Below are 13045 nucleotides of genomic sequence, written 5' to 3'. Positions count from 1 at the left end.
ACTTTCTCTTGTGGAACTTACTCGAAGACTACTTGGAATGTGATGAGGATCTTAGGCTTTACAGAGATTCCGGGACTTCCCTCTCGACTGGGATCGAGACCACCGCACATCAAGCAGCAAGGAGCTTGAGGGAGTGCTCCCTCAAGGCCTTGGGTTGCATGGTGCAGCAGTCAATGCATGTCTTCGCGTCATGGTTGCTCAAGGCACCAGAGGCAAACAAGGTGCGGGTCCGTCACGAACATCTGTTGTTGACCGGCACCGCAGGGCTTGAAGCTGGCCTTCCTAGTTTACACCTTGCCACACTAGGAGATCCCCAAAAAAACTGACAAATTCAAAAAGGTTAGTCAAAAAAATGCCTGTGGGTAGCTCTCTCCAGATCTGCATTAACTGGCAATGAACGAAAAAGAAATGACGTCCGCGTGCTGGGGTGGCACCTATATAGAGACCGTGCAAGTCACTTCCAGTGCCGATGATGCCATGAAGAGACTAACAGTGCCACCCACCAGCGCTGCGGTACTGCTCACGTAAAATTTCCAGATCGAGTCTAAGGCCTGGGGATAATTTTAACTAAAAGAATCTGTGGCTAGAAGTTTCTATTAGATGTAATGGTTAGATGTAATGTAGAGGATGTTACTGCAGGTTAATTTCAACAACCTTGCAACCATGACAAACAATGAAAAAAGGATGAAATAGATTGAGCATCAAATTAAACATGATTCCCAAGAGATCCAACCAACAGGTTTGATCTGGAAGCCAATAGAGAGAGGAAACTTGATGAAGTAGGACAGACTCCGTGCAACACTTCAAAATGTAATCATTCCAACTTTCCAGACAGCATACAGCTAGAGCTCTTTTTCTAGCAGCAATGAAGAAAAGGAAAAAAAACTGACAGGCTAAGACTCATTTAAAAGATGCCATTATTGTATATAGAACTAAGGGGAAAAAATGCAAAAGAAAATACCTGGATTGCCCCACAAGATCGAGCTATGAGTAATGCAAATGCTACTTACCAGTATGCATCTGTTATTGGCATGTAGGGCTGCTGACATTCATATCTGTGCATAGATCGCCGCCTAGTGTTGGGTCCGGATGATTGCACATTGTTGTCCTGGAAGAGTCTTCGAAGTATCACGAGATAGGTGGCTCCTCCCCTGTACTACAGTGCGCATGGGCATCGCCTCCATCCCCAGATTGTTTTTAGCCATTGTGGCCGAGATGGAGTGAACTATGTGAGTGATGACCATGCAATGAGCATATACTTGAATACTGCAGCTGCTACAGGCGCCGGGGAGGAGGGCGGGCGATATGAATGTCAGCAGCCCTACATGCCAAGAACAGATGCATACTGGTAAGTAGCATTTGCAGTTCGAGACATGTGGGCTGCTGAATTCATATCTGTGCATAGAATACATAGTAGTCCCCCTCTTATCGGCGGCCGCCCGTGCCAGCTGCAGCAGTTTGGAAAAGTGTCTTGAGAACAGCCTGACCCACAGCTGCCTGCTGTTTAGAGTGCACGTCTACACAGTAATGTTTAGTAAAAGTATGTGTGGTAGACCATGTGGCTGCTCTACATATATCCTCTAAGGGAATGTTCCCAAGGAAAGCCATAGAGGCCCCCAACTTTCTGGTGGAGTGGGCTCTTGGTGGAATTGTAAGAGTGCGTTTAGCCTTAGCGTAACAGATCTGGATACATTTCACAATCCACCTAGCAATACCAGCCTTGGAAATAGCGTAACCCTTGTGGTGTGATGCAAAGGCAACGAAAAGCTGCTTAGTCTTTCTGAAATCCTTGGTCCTGTCAATGTAATACATTAGGGCTCTTTTAACATCAAGGGTGTGGAGCATCCGCTCCGCCAGCGACTCAGGATTTTGAAAGAACACCGGCAACTCGATTGTTTGGTTTATGTGGAATTGAGACACAACCTTGGGTAGAAATTTAGGGTTAGTGCGGAGCACCACCCTGTTAGCATGGACTTGGAAAAAAGGCTCTTGGATGGTGAGGGCCTGCAACTCGCTAACCCTCCGTAGCGATGTAATTGCTACTAAGAAAGCCACTTTCCAAGTCAGAAACTGAAGCTCACAAGAGTGCAGTGGCTCGAAAGGAGGACCCATCAGCCTTGTAAGAACCACATTGAGGTTCCATTCCGGAGCTGGTGGTGTCCGTGGTGGAATGACTCTTTTGAGTCCTTCCAGAAATGCCTTGATAGCAGGCACCTTGAAAAGTGAAAGGTGTTGCCTATTCTGGAGGTATGCGGCCATTGCAGACAGGTGAATGCGGATGGAAGTATACGCCAAATTGCATTGGTACAGATGGAACAGGTAACAAATGATGTTCTGAATGGAAGCATCCAGCGGGTTAATGTCGTGGTTCGCACAATAAATGACAAACCGCTTCCATTTAGCCGCATAACATGCTCTAGTAGTGGGCTTTCTTGCCTCCCGAATGATGTTCATGCAGTCCGGGGGAAGATTGAGGTAGCCAAACTCTAGGACTTCAGGAGCCAGATCGCCAGGTTGAGCTGTTGCGGATCTGGGTGCTGAATGTCGCCATGGCTCTGCGTCAGAAGGCTGGGCGTGAGATGAAGCCTTTGATGCGGTACCACGGAAAGTTCCAGAAACGTGGTGTACCATGGTTGGCGAGCCCACGTTGGAGCAACCAGGATGAGAGTCATCGAGTGCTGCCTGAGCTTGCGCGCCACCAGCGGTATCTGAGGTGCTGGGGGAAAAGCGTACGCAAATCTGCCTGACCAGTTCATCCATATCACATTGCCCTGCGATTGCGGGTGTGGGAACCTGGCGGCGAAGCTTTGGCATTTTGCGTTCTCCCTTGTGGCGAACAGGTCTATCTCTGGATGACCCCACCTTAGGAAGTACGGTTGGAGTACCGATGGATGTATCTCCCACTCGTGCATTTGGTGGCTGTGCCTGCTGAGCAGGTCCGCCATCTGATTGTCCTTGCCTGGGAGATGTTCTGCCATTAGGAAAATGTTCCTCTGAATGGCCCACTTCCACATGCTCTGAGCCAGATGAGACAGCTGCGGAGAGTGTGTGCCCCCCTGTTTCTGAATGTAGTACATGGCCGTCATGTTGTCCGTCCGGATCAACACGACCTTGTTGCACAGATGTACTTTGAACGCCTTTAAGGCCATGAAGATTGCCATCAGTTCCAATACATTGATGTGCATCTTCCTTTGCTGTAGTGTCCATAGTCCCTGCACTGTGTAATGGAGTACATGCGCTCCCCAACCCTGGAGAGAAGCGTCCGTCGTCAGGATAATCTGTGGCACAGGCTCTTGGAACGGTCGGCCCTTGCAAAGGTTTTGTGGATTCCACCAATGCAGAGAGTTGTACGCCCGACCGCTCACCAAAACTAGGTCTGTTAGTTGCCCGTGAGCCTGAGTCCACTGACGTGCTAGGCACTCCTGAAGCAGACGCATATGTAACCTCGCGTGCGGGACAATGGAGATGCAGGAGGCCATCATGCCTATCAACTGCATGAACACCTTCGCTGGAAGCGAGTACTGAGGTCTGAATCGTTGGATCAGCGTCTGAATACTGGCGACCCTCACTGAATTCGGCTGCGCAGTGGCCGCCAGAGTGTTTATTGTCGCGCCCAGATACTGCCGTATGTGGGCGGGCTGGAGATGGGATTTTGGGTAATTCAGTGAGAATCCCAGATCGTGTAGGAGATGAATGGTGCGGGACACGTGGTCGGCGCACTGTTGTTCCGACTTTGCCTGAATGAGCCAGTCGTCCAGATAGGGGTAGACGTGGATGTTTTGACGTCTTAGATGCGCCGCCACGGTCGCCAGGCACTTCGTAAAGACCCTGGGCGCTGTGGTGACACCAAAAGGCAGAACCCTGAACTGGTAGTGCTGGTCTTGAATGGTGAACCTTAGGTACTTCCTGTGTGAAGGATGCAGGGGAATGTGAAAGTATGCATCCTTGAGATCCAGCGTAGCCAGGAAGTCCCCCTGCCGAAGCAGAGGGAGAACCTGCTGCAAGGTGAGCATATGGAAATGTTCTGAAAGAATGTACCAGTTGAGGGGCCTGAGGGATCCGTCCTTTTTGGGGATCAGAAAGTACAGAGAGTAAACCCCTGTTCCCCTTTCCTGCAGTGGAACGAGCTCTATTGCCCCTTTTTGCAGCATGACTTGGACTTCTTGCTGCAACAAGTGCAAGTGCTCGCCGGACATAGGACGGTTTCTTGGAGGTATGTTTGGAGGAGTGGAAGTGAGTTCCAGACAATAACCGTACTGGATAAGAGATTTGACCCACCTGTCCGTGGTGATGGATTTCCACGTGGGCAGGAACTGCTGGAGTCTCCCCCCGACCGGTGTTGAGTGGTCGGGGGGCAGCGACAAGGCGTCACTGTTTGTTGGCGGTGGAGGACCTGGAGTTGTTATTTCCACGTCCTCTGCCCTTGATGTTGTTGCCCCGGTAACCACCTCTACCCTTGTTGGTGTATGAGGATTGGGTGTTGCTTTTATAGTATTGCGTGGATTGCGATGCCTGACCCCTTGAGGTGCCTCGGTTATTGGAGCGGCGAAAGGAACCACTCCGAAACTGCTGGGACTGTAGGGCACCCATAGACTTAGCAGTGTCAGTGTCTTTTTTCATCTTTTCAAGGGTTGCATCCACTTCTGGTCCAAACAGGTGGTCTGGATTAACTGTTTGGTTTAGGATGGTAGTCTGTATGTCTGGTTTAAAGCCTGATATTCTAAGCCATGCATGCCTCCGCAGTAGCACGCTAGTGTTTATAGCTCTGGAGGCGGTATCAGCCACGTCCAGTGCGCACTTAATTGAAGCATTGGTGATAAGCTTCCCCTCCTGAATCAACATCTCAGCTCCCTCCTTGTACTGATCAGGTAAGTGCTGTAGAAGTGTTTCTAGGGTGTCATAGTGTGCCCTATCGTAGCGTGCAAGTAGGGCTTGCGTGTTTGAAATGCGCCAAATATTAGCTGCCTGCGCAGCAATACGCTTCCCTGAGGCTTCAAAGACCTTCGATTCTTTGTCTGGGGGAGGAGCATCACCCGTGGTCTGTGAGTTCGCCCGCTTACGTGCGTTGGAGACAACCAAAGAGTCCAGTGGCAACTGTCCCTTGATGTACGTCGGGTCAGTGGGCGCTGCTTTGTATTTTTTGTCAATACGAGGATTGATGACTCTTGCCCGGGTGGGCTCCTTGAAAACCTCAGGCGCATGCTTTATCACTCCCTTGAGCATTGGCAATGTCTTGACAGTCTTTTCAGCCACTGAGAAAGTGTCAAACAGAAAATCGACATCCACAGGGTCCGCATGGAGGTCGACATCATGATTGGCCGCAGCTCTCTCAATAAGAGCGTTGAAGGCTGCAGAGTCCTCTGTTGGGGAAGTTTTTGCAGCAAAAAGCTGCGGCTCGTGTCCTGACTGAGGGTCCTCAGGGTCGCCTCCAGCAGACCATGGCTCATTGACCTCCTCTGGATCCGAGTACGCTGGATAATTGTACTCCTCCTCCTCATCCCCGTCACCCTCCCCAGCGTTAGAGTGAGCGGGCGAGAGCTCCAAACCTTGTGGAGATGTAGGCTCTATAGGGGCAGAAGCGCCCGCAGAGTCCAACTTCTTTTTAAGTGGAATATGAAAATGCTCCAACACAGGCTCCGGGGTGATCTTCCTTTTAAGGAGAGAGAGCTTGCCTGTGTTGGCGTCGATGACAACTTCCCGACGCTCCTCCTCTGCCAGTGGCTGGTGCCGTGGCTTCGGCACTACCAAGGGTGCCTTCGGCGTCGAAACCTGCTTCAAGGGCACCCCGGCCCCATGTTTTGGTGCAAAAGCCTTCGGCGCCGTCTTGGGCAGCAGTGTGTAGTGAATCGGCGTCTGCGCCTTCGCCGGTTTCTGTGGAGGCTTCGGCGCCACATCCTTCGGCTCGAGAGCCCCTGCTTCCTTCCGAATACGCTGAAGGGACTCCGTGACCTTCTTGGTAAAGGAGGGGGAGGGCTGGACCGGCTCGAGTGAGGCCTCCGAGTCCGGAGTCGGGTCGGCGACTAAAGGCGTAGTCTTCGGAGCCGACACAGCACCACCCTTGGCTTTGTCGACCGGGAGCGGTGCAGGCAGAGACTTGGGGTCGTCTTGACGCTTTTTGGAGGGTTTCTTAGGGTCATCGACCTTCTTGGCGTCGACGCGGCACTTCAGAGCGTCGACCAGCTTCGGCGCCGACGCAGCCGCGTCGGGCGTTTTCGCCTTCGGCTTCGACACGGGGGTCTTCGGGTCGACCATTTTGGCGTGGCTTTTGATCTCGGTGGCCATTTTGGATTTCTTCGGCGCCGAGGCCTCTGTAGCCTTTGATCCCACCAGTGCGACTTGCACTTTCGGTTTCGATACTGAAGGTGTTGACCCAGATGGCTTCACTTTCGGTTTCTGTACCGGGAGTGGCGCATCACCAATGTCCGTGGCCGGGCCCGGAGGCGGGGCTGTGGGACGAGTATTGAGGTCTTGGGTAAGGCCCGAAGGCGATCCCTCGACCTGGGCCTTATGCTGGGGTTCTGCCCCGGAGTCAGTATGAGGATGCTCTTCTTCCGAGCTATCCTCCACGGTGGCAATGGCCCCGTCGTCGTCCCCTACCTCCTCGACGACTTCCTCGAACTCTTCATCTCCCGCGTCGTAGTCCCCGTCCTCAGACGCCGGGTTAGAGTCCGAAACATGTAGGATGGTGTCGTCTTCAGCATCTTCCTCAAAGATGTTGGCTGGAGGGGGTGCCGACAACTGGGCCTGCAGTCTTGCGGCCCGACGTAGCTTGAGAGTCTTCTTCGACCGGAACTTGGAGCAGGCCATACACCTGGCCTCGTCGTGGTCCGGCGATAAGCATCTGTTGCACACTGGGTGCACGTCGAGGTGAGAATACTTTGAGGCGCACACTGGGCACCTCTGAAACGGAGTTCGTTCCATGTTGAAGTAGTCTGGAGCGTCGTGTAGGCCCGTCCGCGCCGACAGCACGCGGAAGGGCAGCAAGTGTTCGGAGCCGATGAATAAACCAACCCGAACGATGAACAATACCGACGCGAGACCTAAAGACCTTTTGGTCTCACTTAAGGAAAGTTAAACAACTATCGATTCCGACAGAGGGAACCGAAACACATCCGAACCCAATGGCGGAAAAAAACAATCTGGGGATGGAGGCGATGCCCATGCGCACTGTAGTCCAGGGGAGGAGCCACCTATCTCGTGATACTTCGAAGACTATTCCAGGACAACAATGTGCAATCATCCGGACCCAACACTAGGCGGCGATCTATGCACAGATATGAATTCAGCAGCCCACATGCCTCGAACTAAAGAAGTTATTTACTATCAATAACGCTCTTTCTTGAGGACACTGTATGATTGCTGATTGCCCAAGGCACCAGAACAGTCACTTACCGTTTCCAGCAAATACTCCCCTGAGCTGACAGGTGCTGCCATTGGACTTCGCAGCAACATTGCACCACTTCCTTAAGTGATGCACTGAGCCACATAAAGTCGCCATCCCCAGCACGTGGACGACATTTTCAGTCATCTACTCTTCTAAGTCCTATGATGGGGCTCAGCCATAATAGACAAGCCACCTCTTTGAGTACCAACAAGGACAAAGGACAACATTTTGAACTAGTTCGGCTGAATGAACAAATTCCAGAGACAAAGGTTCAGGATTGATCTTAGACCCATGTCGTTCTTGGTAACCAAGAAGTAAAGGAAGTTGGATCCAGAATTCCCTTCTACCAAGGCCACAGGTTTATGTTCCCTTTGTTCAATAGAGCAAGAAATTCTACATACAAGTTTGGGGCACCAACTCTAAAGCATGTCCTAGCAGAAGGAGGGTAGCCTGGAAGGATAGAGATACAAGAGGGCATAGCCATTGTAGATGAGCTGGATCATCCAAAGATTAGTTGTGATCCTCTCCCAAACGGTGGTGAAACCTTTATTAACCAACAGCAGCTAGTAGTGTAAAGATGTAGTGGGGGAGCTTGAGTGGTTTTGAGGCAGCAGAGCCAGCAGAAGATGGATAGGAATGTGCCAGCTTCGGTTTCCTCTAATCCCTTAGATCCATTTCTGCCCAGAAAGGAGCAAAATTGGTCTTTGGCTCAGCTGTAAAGACTGATGCTTACAGGGACTGTTGCCCTAAAGCAGCTCTCAAATTTTGGATACTGCAGGTTGAACTTTTTTGCTGGGAAGCCAGGTCCAGCAATCGTACTGTGGCTCTGCTGTTTTGAAGCACTGCAGGGAAGATTTTTGCCTTCTTTGCAAATGTCTGTACTTTAACGAGAATGTCCAGGAGGAGCACTTAGCCATCGCTTGAAAAGCTAGTGGTATGCATCCAACGTGGCAACATAGGGTTAAATAACTACCGTCATGAACCAAGACCCTCCCAGAGGTCAAAACTTTTCAGATCATAGAGGTCAGCCTCTTCAAATCTCAGTCTAGAGGGGAAAGGAAAAGCATTTGATTCAGTTTTGAAAAGAGGCTGAACTTTGAGAAAACAGAATCTTTGGCTCACAAGGAGCAGGTCAATTTGCCTATGGATTGCCAGGCCCAATAAGGGTTACTCCCAGGCACCCAACACTGGTTCCAAGAGTACCTCATTAACCAAGAGTGCTTCATTAAATGGCAGCAGAGGTTTTAAAACTGGAGAGGGGTTGTACAATTTCAGTTCAAATATTAGATTTTGATTATATGTTAAACATGGTCAACTACAGCGTCTTTGTTGCTTTAAGAACCACCTTAAGTGAACCCTTGAGGAGATATTTCGAAATCGTGTAGGTACCAACATGTATATTGTAATAGAAAAGGAGTTTGTCAGCTTCTGATTCATCATCATCTTTACAGACATGAAGTTCTTCAGGAAATGCAAGACCACCTGAACCTGATCTAAAAAGAGATCATTTGAGTAACTCTTTGGGCTTTGAGGAGGTGCTATGCCTACGTCTGAAGATCAAATCCCAAAACTTTGTTTACTACAAGTAGTTTCCAGAACTATCCACTAGATGTCAGAACAATTCACAGCATCTGAATCTTGAATAGGTTCATGCTTTAAAAATCTCTAACAAAGATATTTTGCAGTGAGTATGGTAGTTCTGCATTAATGATATCGGGGACAAGCTTGTAACACAAGTTCTGGCTAAGGTTCAGTTTCTCAATCTCTCTTCAAAAGGGTCATTAAAATCCCACTCCAGAAAAAAAAATTAGTCTTTTGAAATTCATATCCGTATGCACTGGAAACCTAAACTACAATAGTAAATGCCCTAGGCATTTACATCAGAATGTGCAGAAAAGTATTTTGTGTAAAATCTGCATTTGTAATGCAGGAGGCGAACAAGGTGAGACTAATGAAGCTACACAAATATTCAGATTGTTTTCGGTACTGGCCCATCAAGGAGTAAATGGAAAAAACTCAAAATGGACAAATACTTGGCTGAAAGAACATACATGTGTTGGAAACTATGCTTTAATTCATCTCAGCCACTGACAATTACACAGGAAACATTCCAGACCATTGTTTTTACCCATTGTGTCAGTCTAGAGGGAGACCCGCCTTATAAAAATCAAACTTTTTTCTGTTCTAATATGAACAGTTCATCCCGAACTGCCAGGCCTTTTCTAGAGGCGAACATAAACTACTCCAGACCAGTTTCGACCTACTTAGATCTCGTCAGTGAGGTACAGCTTGAACCAGAAGGCACAGTGAGCAAGGAACCCACACCTTGGCATACTCATCGCACCTAGGATGTCTATTGCAAAAACAGGGTGATGGAAGGAATGCATGAATTAATCTTAGCAACTGACAATAGCTCAGGCCACATTTTAGACCATTGTTTTTGTGCCCACTGTGCTATTCTAGACAGACCCCTGCATTATGGAATTCAGTCTTGGTCCAGGTGGCTGAGATTAATTCAAACATTCCATCCATCACTTTTTTGTATTCTTCAATGCGACGGGTACATGCACATGTGAGCCTCGAGCTCATTATGCCACTAGAACCAAGCTGCACCAACTCAAGAGGCTCAAAAAGGCCGAAACGGGTCTTGAGTGGTGTGTGTTCCGGTTCAGAAAAGAACTGACTTAGCAGGTTGGACTGGACCGTTCTAGTGGAGCAGGTTCAACACTGATTTGTATATGGCTGGGACTAATCGAAGCAGATTAGAGGTTGCAAAAATAGATGGACAGGGATGCAGCCCTGAGTAATTACCAGTAGCCAAGATTAATTCAGGCATGTCATCTCTTTTGTATTTTTCATTGTGAAATGAAGGCATCAGCACTTAAATAGAACAGCAAGTAAGTATTCCAGAATTGGAGTGGAATTGAGACTTTTTCAGAGGGACTAAAAAGCAGCTGAGATTATGTAGGTGCTTGAAAATGTGGTTGTTCCAGAAACTCACCCCACTTCTTGACAATGTTATAATGGGAGCTTTATGGTACACTACAAATGTTGTTTAAAGTGAGTGATATTTTTAATTTAGAGTTGCAGGAATTATGCAGCAATGAAGCATCACTAATGTGGTACTGCTATCGAGGGTAATGAAAGGCATAATATGCAGCAGTTTATGTGGCACCAGACTATTAGCAAAGCCAAGCATTCTCACCTGTGCCAATTGGACACAAATTTACTGGGACGGTTAATGCCCCATCTCCGAATAGTTGCAATGTATATGTGTGAGGAAATGGGTTGTAATATATGGAGTGGTTGTGCGACCTCACTGTACAATGCACTTAACAACCCCTTCAGGTCCAGTAGGTTTTCATCTGGCAAACCCTCAGCTCAACACTGCGTAACTGTGGCACTGAGCATCAAAGCTTACACAGAGGAGCAGGTGTTAAGCATGTAAGCAGCACCAAAACAACTGAAGAAAAAAACAACAACACTCAAACAATCCGACACCATTTTCTAAACATGGGTTATATTTTTATAAGAATTTAGACACCAGAACGAACAAGATTCACTGAAGGGTACCGAAGATACAGATTTTACAAGCAATGATAAAATCAATGCAATTTCACTTCAACTGTAAACAAGCCTTGGCAAAGTCAACGAATTGGACATCTAGATTTTTTTAAAGAAATCTTAGGTAAGTATCAATGTTGTTGGTTAGAAGTACTTGGGGCAACCAACTCCGATAGTGAGATAGACAGGGGGACCAGCAAGGACCTCAAGTACAGTTTCCTTCAAAGAAGTAGTCTTCGGACATTTCGACACTATTAGCTTTACAATGGATTTCATTGGAGTGGTCCTGATGCGAGGCTTGAAGGATGCTGAAGATGTTCCAAGAATGATGTAATGATGTGTATGCTATGTGGTCGACAGGGGTGGGGGGGGGGGGTTTCGGGGGGTTGGGTCTTCCTGCAGGGATTCGTTGGTCCAGGAACAGGGTGAGGGAGCCCGAGTTGCAGGGTCGGCATCCCTCTAGGTCCTCTTCAGTCTGGCCGAAGTTCATCACTCGACTGCCAGTTCGGTTGGTCACAGGCTAATCCTTAGTGGGCCGCTAACTTACCTTCGAAGGATCCCTGCATCTCTCAGACAGCACTCGGCCGCATTCAGCGAACGTGGGTGCAACTAAGCATCCAGTCTTGGTTACGGTGCTGCACAGTGATGGTGCTGGCGGCTTGAAGACTTTGGGCTACCAACTTGTCACAGCATGCTTCTTCAGCTGTTGCATCCTTGTGCTGCGAACAGAAGTCCAATCAGCTGGCCCTTGGAGTTCTCTTGGTTTGACTGGGCTCTGGAGACAGCTTCTCCTTGAGCAGGACAGTCCCTGTCTTTGCTAGCCACCAGGTGCAGCCTCTTTGCTGGTCCCTCAGTGCAGCTGGGCAGTCCTCACGCCAAGTCAACAGAGATCTGAGGTCTGGGTGCCAAGTGCGAACCCTTTATGATTGGAAAGAGCCATCAGGGAAGGATGCGGTTAATAGCCAATGGGCTACCAGGTTCCCTCCCATCTGATGGCCGCTTCCTGTGGTGTGTGGTATCTGGATACCCCAGATTGCACCATTATGCCCATCCCAAGATGGCAAGACCCCTCGCCTGGTGTACAGACCTAACTAGCCCACCTCTGTGGTGTGGCTACGATATGATGATATGATTAAATTATTTGTTGAGCGCATGTTCACCAGCGGTTTCTTGGCGCTTAGGCAGAGAGTCATTAACAGCGGGAGGGAGCTAGTTGTAGGCAAGAGAAAAGAGCCATGTTTTGAGCGATTTCCTAAACTGGGGATAGGAGGGGATTTGGCACCAGTTTCCCAAGGGCTACACGCTCCTGGGGAAACTGGTGTCCCTTCGCTGCCTCCCATGTCAGCATGTCGAACAAGCTACTTACCTTCGGTAATGCCTTACCTGTAAAGACGATATCTAGGCACAGATACCCTACCTTTGAATTTCCCTGGTGTCAGACTGGATTGGGACGTTTTTCAAGCAATACACCTGCATGCCGGTAGGTGGCATCGATCGGCTCTGCGTCCGTCGTCAACGCCTGAGTGACATTGCAGTACCTATATAGTCATTAACCAGGCACGATTACATTTTCACAACTTTTCACGCCAGCAGCGTGGAGTCATGAAATGAACAGACACTGGTGTCTCTAAACTAGGGCCCTGAAAGGGATCGTCCCTGGCCCTAGAAATGTGTCCACAGAGCAGAGAGGATGGGTGGGTCAGTAAGGAACCGGTGGCTTGATATAGTCTCTACCAAGGTAAGTAACGAATAGTTTCTTACCTGTCGGTGTAGTTTTGCAGCTTGATGATCTTTCTGGATTCACTATGCTGTGCATTATTCCGCGGTCTTGTGATTGGGTCTGGATTCGTAGTCTTTTCTTTGTTTTTTTTGTTGTTGTTTTTTTCGTAGCCCAGGTGGGCGTCGACGTCCCACCTTTGGTGTATTTCCGGTGATGTCAGCATGCTTCCTGCGGAAGCTCCTACTCCTGGGCACCATCTTCGGATTCTTTTTTCTCGTGTTCGTCTTGTTACCGAAGTTATGGCAATGTTCAACTAAAGTTTTCACCGCTTTAACCTTTAAGGCTTCTTTTCGAAGTATTGTCTTTGTTTCAACCAC

General features: G+C 48.8%; 1 protein-coding gene across 1 annotated transcript in view; it reads right to left on the bottom strand.

Annotated features, from left to right (window-relative positions):
• BTBD7 (BTB domain containing 7) overlaps window positions 1-13045 on the bottom strand; it is a 420230-nt gene that overhangs the window by 225843 nt on the left and 181342 nt on the right. The window lies entirely within an intron of this gene.

This window comes from Lissotriton vulgaris, chromosome 9, assembly GCF_964263255.1.
Source record: "Lissotriton vulgaris chromosome 9, aLisVul1.2, whole genome shotgun sequence".
NCBI classification, from domain to species: domain Eukaryota; kingdom Metazoa; phylum Chordata; class Amphibia; order Caudata; family Salamandridae; genus Lissotriton; species Lissotriton vulgaris.
The sequence above is the reverse complement of the archived record's forward strand: the minus strand, read 5'-3'. Positions and strand labels throughout refer to the sequence as shown.